The sequence below is a fragment of the Nuphar pumila genome, chromosome 1, assembly GCF_984573655.1.
Source record: "Nuphar pumila chromosome 1, dmNupPumi1.hap1.1, whole genome shotgun sequence".
NCBI lineage: Eukaryota > Viridiplantae > Streptophyta > Magnoliopsida > Nymphaeales > Nymphaeaceae > Nuphar > Nuphar pumila.
In genome coordinates, this window is record NC_143249.1 from 21,593,666 (window position 1) to 21,602,336 (window position 8,671).

Consider the following 8,671-nt stretch of genomic DNA (forward strand, 5'->3'; position numbering starts at 1 on the left):
GTTAGGGCACGTAAGGCTGGGTGATAATGTCCACAACCCTGACTTCAGGGAGGGTCTCCCGTTAGTGACCCAGTTCTCAGTGAGGGTTCCTTTGTCATTAAAAAAAAAAAAAATCAATGGCCTACAATGTACCGAAATTTCAATCCTCAAAATATCATAGTTTACATTGAAAAAGTATGATCCAAGGGCCGATTCCTACCATATTGATAATTCAAATATATGGTGTCAGATTTGGTCAAAACAACTTCCACCCATGAGTTTCAACTAGGGGGATTTGGAACCCACGATGCCGGAAATCATGTCAAAGATTGTTATATTGCGGAGTATAGGTGATTTCGAGCATTTCTGGTTCTATACACATAATCAAGTAGTAAAATATGACATGCAATTTAGATCTCATTTTCCTGAGAGTATAAACCATAATCCTTAAGAAAGCAAGAAAATTTCTCAACAATGACACCCCTTCCCCCCCTCCCCCAAGTGACTGATAAATGGCATTACCATCTCAGGGGGTTAGATTAAATGTTATTAATGGAACAGTTAAATCTCACAGTAGCTCAGTTATTAGAGAATGAAGAAAACACATCAGTTTACAGGTTTCAACTTACATATCAGTTCAAATTTCATACACGTGTCTCGTTTTTTTGCATCTTCTAAAGCTTCTGCATGTTTTGGGGGCACTTGCTTTATTGCACCTTCTAAAGCTTGAGTCAAGTAAAGGCACACTTGAGGCCACCAAAGGGTACACCTGCATCTGAGAATGATGTAAGAGAAGAATCTGTAAGCTACTGTAAGGAACATGAACATCATGTTTCTCCATCTGCCTTCCTCTCCCAAGCCATGATCTCTTAGGAAATCCTCCCCATTTGTCATGCATCTTCCAAACCTATAATCCAAACATCCCTTCCAAGAAGAAAATTCATTCACCAAGAGTCCTTCGAATGGATACTTAAATAGTGAAATATAGTGCATGAAAATCCAGTATCTTGGAATTTGATCCTTTGATATAAAATAGCCAGAAAACAGAAAGAATGATCCCATGACGCCTGAAATAACTGAATTCCCAACGATGAAATTCAGAACTAGAGCACTGAAGCATACAACAACAGAGTTTGCAGTATACAATATTAGCCAGATTAGCCGAGAAGCTCCCACTCAAACCCGCAAGCCAATACAGTGGAAAAGAGGAGCAGAGCGAAGATAAATAGAAATGACATGAAAACTAATCCATTTGCAATGGCATACGGTGATATCCTGTAGCTACCACATGAAATTTCTTTCATTAGGATATCTCTTTCCTGCAAGAAGATTGGTAGAGCTTCTGTCGTGTAAGCAAGCAGGAACGTCAACATGAAAGCAAACAGGCCCACTCTCTCTTCTGCACCAGTTTTGTCTCCCTTGAGATTGTAAAAGATGGTTCCGAGAACTAGACCTACTATTAACATTCGCAAAGTTCGAACTGCAAAAAGCTCCTTGGTTCTGAATGTGATCTTGGTGAATCGCTCCACTAGAATGATTCTCTTTGACCCTGGAATTTGCGCATACCCAATCAGTACTGAATCTGTTTCCTTCATCGAAGTTCCCTTCTACCACTTTGTTCCACTGAAACAGCTGTTGCAGAGTTCCTCTGTTCCCAGATTCATCAAGTTGGTGATGCAGCGGTAGTTGGTTTTGTAGATGCACTATCACATCAATCGCAAATTCAATGATGTTTACGTGCATAGGGATCTGCAGAAGTGGTTGCATGATGGAGCACTGACCCATTAGCCAATGGCAGGATAGAATCGAAAACCTTTATGACTTTGAATCCAGGCTGGTGTATGCTAAAAATTACTGTTCTACCATGGATCTCAGCCATGAGTTTGAGCATATCAATGATCTGCAATGACGATGTGCTGTCCAAGCCAGAAGTAGGCTCATCTAGGAAAAGCACAGATAGATCATGAATGATATCAACACCTATTGAAACCCTCCACATCTCCACAAGAGATTCCAGATCTTCTCATTGTTGGATATTGGATCGGATTGGATTCAACCTGAATGTGAACTCTTGGGTTTTAAAGGTTACATGACACTTGACCCAATATGGGTGTGGCTCTTGGGTTTTTCGTTCATGCTCGTTAGGGACCTCCACTAATGCCCATTATGGACCTCCACCAAATCTTCATATAAATAGAAAACCTCCGTAGATGTCTCATCGAGGGCATGCGTGGTTGTTGAATGCCACATAATGCTTACCTCTCAACATTCTGGCCTAGGCTCATTGAGGGCGTTGATTGGTTGAGGAGAACGCCGACCACCCGCATCCACTAAAGTACCATTCAGATTATCCATGGCACATCCGGTAAGTGAGGCTTCCGTGATCAATTTTTTGCTAACATTGGATTATGAGTCCATACTTTGCTTCTGCTACTCGCATTCAGGGTATGGATGTGTCATCATCCATGCAACGCTAGTCGAAAATTTTATCGGTATTGTTCTCCCTCATCGGACTTTTGTTTGGTTTTGGGATGTCAAACAACTACAGGAGAAGCATTAACAAGCGGCCCACCGCCTGCTACAGTCATTTCAGCCAGCCATTCAGTTGGCTGACATTGGTCATCTATCGACGACTGCTGAGACGACCTTTACTATGCATCCTTAACTTTCGATCATCTTCAATGGATGATCGACGATCCACCAGTGGATCTGAGTTCATTGACATGTTCAAATCTTGTTTGAGTGATTTGAGCTTCATCAGAGTTATGTGGAGGGATTCAAGCGTGTCTTCCAGTGACAATATATAATTCTAGTAGAACTCTGTCCAAGCACAGTTTGACACTTTGATTTATGTTTTTCAATGAAATGACAGAAAATTAAGCAATGGCGTCAAAATGGAAGTTGTTCACAATTAAATTATGAACAACTTTCGTACAGACCTCGTCGACATTTGAGATCTCTTGCAGGCTTTATTTCAGGAAGATCATTCTCGAACCCATTAAGGGGTTTCGGGTGAACCGAGTGTATATCCGACCTGGTCTAAGACCCAGACCCGTTAGGGTTCTGGGTGGACCAGGTCTGTGTCCGACCCGATCAGACCCAGTTCAAGACCCCGACACGTTGGGGGTTTCGTATGGACCATGACCCGGACCCATTAGTGGTTCCGGGTGGATCAAATCCATGCCCAATCCGATCGAACTCGGTCCGAGACCAAGACCCATTGGGGTTCCGGGTGGACTGGGTCTAAGTCTGACTCAGTCTGGGACTCAAACCCATTGAGGTTCCAGGATGACCGGTTTGAGTCCAACCAGATCGAATCCAATCCGAGACCCAGACCTATCAGGTTTCAGGTGGATCGGGTCTAAGTTCGACCCAATCCGAGACCCAGAATCAGACATGTTGGGGTTGCAACTGGACCAGTTTAAGTTCAATAGGTGGATCATGTCTAAGTCTGATCCACTCGAACCCGGTCTGAGACCTAGACCCGTTGGAGTTTTAGGTGGACCGGTTTGAGTCCAACCCGGTGAGACTCGGTTCGAGACCCGTTAGGGTTTCGGGTGGACTGGGTCTAAGTCTGACCCAATCGTACTCTGTTTGGGACCCAAACTCGTTGGGGTCTTAGGTGGACTGGGTCTAAGTCTAACCCGGTTAGACTCGGTCTGGGACCCGGACCCGTGGAGGTTTGGGTGGACCAGTTAGAGTCTAACCCAGTCCAAGACCCGAACCCGTTGGGGTGCTAGGTGAACTGGGTCTAAGTTTGACCCGATCAGACTTGGTTCAACACCCGAACTCGTTGGGGTTCCAAATGCACCAGTTTGAGTCTGACCCGGTTGGACTCGGTCCAAGACACATACTCGTTAGGGTTCTAGGTGGACTGGTTTGAGTCTGACTCGATCAGAATCGAGTCTGAATCTGATACGGTTCTGGATCCGAATCAGACCTGGGATCCGGTTGGACTGAGTCTAGATCATGGGATCCGATCCTAGATCTGGTTGGATCGGGTATAGATATGGACCTTGTCTGGATCGTGGGATCCCGAAATCCGTTTTAGACTGGGTTTGATTTGAGGGATCCAACCCATGTGTTGTTTTGGGTCAGATCAGGTCCGAAACTGGATCCATGCATAATTTACCCCTTCTAAGAAGTAGAACCAGTTCGGTGATCGATTCGATAGATTCTGAGAGCTATTCAGAGCCTTTTTTGATCGATTCTGAAAGGTTTTTCATTGGTTCATACAAGAGAAGACCATGTTTTCTTGTATTTAAAAAAGAATAAGGGTTTTCCCATTCAGTTTTAGGAGTTTAGAGGTATTTGTGCATTTTTTAGACCAGTTCAACAATTCTATAACTGGTTCAGAGTCTTTCTTAACCGGTTCAGAGTATTTTATGGTCAGTTCCAACACTATGACCCTCGGTATTACTTGTAACAGCATGCCTTTGACATTTTACTCATGCTTTTATGTGTAATTTTATCATAGATACATGACTCTTGCATGACATTTCACGATATATGGGATATGTTTCATCAAAATTTTATCCGTGGATATGAGATGTAGTATGAAATTATGTTTTTGATGATTTAATACATAGTTTATCATGAATATGCATGCATTGCATGTGCTTGCTTTGTAATACAAATATATTTACGGTAAAAGATTTTGATCAACTCACTCTGGTTATCACCAAAGTGATTTGAGTTTTATTGATTGAGGGTTATTTTGATAGTGTTGAGAGTGATATTCGATATTATGGTTGTGTGTTACTTTATAAAATAATAATTCTACCCAAAGGTAGGTCATTGTGTTCTAAAGTCACACAGGGTGTAATAGTAGGTAGGTATACTAGCTCATAAAGCATGTTTGTACCTAAAAGTACAATACTAAATTATTTCTAGTTACATGATCTATTAGTTTCACCAATTGAAGTCAATTATTTGATAATTGAAGAGGTGAAAAAGTTGTGAGTATTATTGTTTTTACCAAAATAGAACAATAATGACCCTATTTATGCTTGCCTTAAAAAGGGTGAATAATAAAGGGTCTTATGTTTATCTTTTCAATATGAATCATGTGTATAACGATTAATTTTTCACTCATATAGAGAATAAAATAACCGATCAGAAGGATGTATATGAGAAGTAAGAGCGCTCAGAAAACTGTCTATGATAAGTGAGAGTGCTCAAATAGGCTTAGCCTGTTGATTTTACAATCTCAAATGACTAAGAATATTTAATGTGTTATCTCTCATTGTAAGACAATGAAAGAATTTCTGAAAGCCATTGAGGCTCAATTTGTGAGTTCTTATAAAGCTAGGTTCATTTATTGCTCTATACGAAACTCCATCTCAAGCCATAAAGAGTAGAAGCTTCATTATGGGTCTTGTTATAGTGGACTCTATTCAGAGGCTACTAAAGATCTTACGTGATAATGAAATTGTCATGTCCTTATCGAATAACAACAAAAGCTTCACACGAGAATCATTTAGTGTGTATTGATACAATCCGTATGAAAGAAATAACCACGGATCCTCTTACTAAAGGGTTAGCACCGGGATTATTTTTCTAACAAATAATGAGGATGAGTCTATTTGATTCCTTCTGATATATGACAATAGATTATGGTTATATGTGATTATATTTATGAAGCTAAATTGATTCTTTACAGTTTTGTACATTGTTGATTCGGTGTAAAGTATCTCATTATGATAAGAGAGAATATTAGAATAATAATGTTAAAAGGACCAATAAAATGGGTCAGATACTAACTCATTTATAAAAGTAATCTTAACATGCTAAACATTGAAAATGAATAATATTATAGTACATGAAAATATGATATCTCATATAGAGTTGCTCATCATTCTTGTGATACTATGAACCCACATGAAAATTGAATGAAGATAACAATAATAAACCTCGATGAAGTGTTTTTCCATGGCAATTGGTCAAGTGGGAGAATGTTGGATTTTGGATTGAATCGAAGTTAACTTGGATGTGACCCATATTGACATGGGCACATCAAGGGACATATATGAGTGTGGCTCTTGGGTTTTGGAGGTTATAAAACAGTTATGAGGTCTCATAACTGTTCATTTATGCCCATTAGGGACCTTCACTAGTGCTCATTATAAACCTTCACCAAATCTTCCTATAAATAGGAGACCTCCATGGATGTCTCATCGAGGGCATACATGGTTGTTAGTGCCACATTCATGTCAGATTTCTTTCTCTTGGTTTAAGGGTTATGCTCACCTCTCAAAATTCTGGCATGTGCTCATTGAGGGCGTCTTGGCTAAGGAGAACGTCGACCACCCACATCCACTGAATATCATCCATGACCGCATCCGATAAGTGGCTCTTACACGATCCATTTTTTGCTAACACTCTTTGCCAATTTGTGAGTGGGTAATTTGTTCTAAGCTGAGTTTTTGAATTAGGGATGTAAGTTTAGCAACTTGTTAACATGGAAGCGTGAGCCTAGCACTGAACAAGAGTGTTTCTTCCACCAGCGTGTCTTTCTGGGCCTGAGATCTTCTTGAATTGGATCTTATCAATTGGTTTCTGATTCACTAATATGTTTGAGGTTTGTGGGGTAATCCACCCTGCTAAAATATTCAGCAAACTGGATTTCCCAGCGCCACTAGGCCCAACAATGGCAAGCATCTCCCGTGGCCTGGCTCTGCAGCTAACATTCTTGAGTACATGTTTAGTCCTCTTAACAATGCCAATGTTGCGCTCTTCTTCCTCTGGTTTAAGAAAGCCAGGCTCCTCTTCTCTGCTCCATATCCTAAAGGGATGGCTTATTTACTCCAGATCAACCTTATAGTCAATACATTTGGCTGCTATGTCACAACCCTTCTTCATCGGTTCCCTCTCTACCAATCTATGTAATCAATCTGCTGGTACCCTTACATGATTGATTATGCTTATCTGTGAAGTGAGACTGCTGGAAGAGTTGCACACTAAAAGCAACCTTCCTTCTTTATTAATTAGTTATACTTGTTCTCTGATAATTCTATTCGACAGATTGATATCCATTTTAGGAAACGACTAAATGCCCTTTAGTGTAGGTGCCTTACTTGGCCAGAGAGCTTATTCAGGTCTAATTCAAGCAAGTCAGAGACTCATGAGCCATGACTGGATTTACATTTCATATTATTGTAGATGAAATTTTAGTTGGTTCACTGGTTCAATCACTTCAAATCCTGATTTTGTCCCACAATCAGGCAAGTTCAGCTTTTTGGTCGCTCGTCTCTTGAAAGTTTGGAACATTGTGAACAATGTCTTGATATCAATTTACACCAATCCATTCAGAATCATAGGCTTATGCAGGGCTCTGACTTCTAATTGGATCTGGCTTATTGATCTAGTTCTTTTCCCAAATATTTTATAGTTGTCAACAAAGTTTTGATTCATTTCAATGTCAACTTTTTTGAACCCTGTTTTCATAATTCGCTCGGGTACTATTAAAAGTTTTCAACAATATAGAAGAAGATTTGATTGGTAACGACTGACCTGTTTGAACCCTGCTTTGAACCATCAGAGCCCAATTTTCTCATTAAGGTGCCAACTTTCAATACTGACTTAAGCCGCTCTAAGTGGTAACTAATCAGACTGATTAACAGGTCCAGCTCTAATACATCTTGCCAACTCTTGTCGCTTTTCTGGAGTACACACACACACACACAGAGAGAGAGAGAGAGAGAGAGAGAGAGAGAGAGAGAGAGAGTCATTTCACATATGCTTTTGTGAAAACTTCTTGAATCACTAAACTTAAACGATGGATTACACACAAGGGCATTTTCTTCTGTTGGACTCTGTCCAGTATCTGTTCTCCTTCGGAGTTCAGAGACAAACTGTGGTTTCTACTCGGTGAGGCGTCTTGCTTCTGTTGCTCTGCAATACAAGTTTCTTCAATGATCATTTAATGAATCATTACAGGTATTTTGGTCATTTAGTTGGGATGATACGGGAGGAGTCTAATGATGTGCCACATGTAAAGTCACAGGTTGCATGTCACATGAAATATTGAATGCTTGTAGTCACTGAAAAATTCCTCTCTCTCTCTCTCTCTCTCTCTCTTAAGCCCGTGACCTCTTCGATGCCCATGTTTCATTACAGTTAATTGTACTGCTATCAAACTATTTTTCATCAAAGCACCTTTGAAAGTAAGAAAAACTCTCACAGGAAAAAAAAAATTGCGTATGAGAAATTTTGATGTGATAATTTTTTTAAATGAAACTTTTTCACTTGTGTGTAGCATGAAAAAAATAAAAGAAAAAATGTAAAAAAAAACGAAGAGAAGAAGAAGAATAATTGGTGGTGGTGGTGGTTCTTTTTATCTAATTGGGTTTCCCAAGAATGACAAACTCTTGGGCCTTCAAGCTGGCAGGCTCGTCCACCAGCCAGAGCATGGTCTGCATGCCTCCTTCACAGACAATCACGTGCCTCACAACCTCATCAGAGAGGTCAAGCACGTTCAGGCACTCTATCGCATGATCTTGTGCGAGCCCATTATGCGGCCTAGCAGACCCAGAACCTCTGGCACCGTGCCTTCCTCCACCAAGCTCTTCCTCATCTCGCTCATCATGTCTACGTTCCTCAGCACGACCGCACACCTTGAATCATCAACAAGCTGAAGTGCCAGGTGTTGAGAAGGGTTGTGACTCTATTGTAGGCTCTATCCTGAAGAGGC

At 40.6% G+C, this 8,671-nt stretch overlaps 1 pseudogene; it reads right to left on the minus strand.

The window, feature by feature from the left end:
* Positions 1-585: 585 nt before the first annotated feature.
* Positions 586-6,840, minus strand: LOC149848304 (ABC transporter G family member 5 pseudogene; annotated as a pseudogene).
* Positions 6,841-8,671: the final 1,831 nt, after the last annotated feature.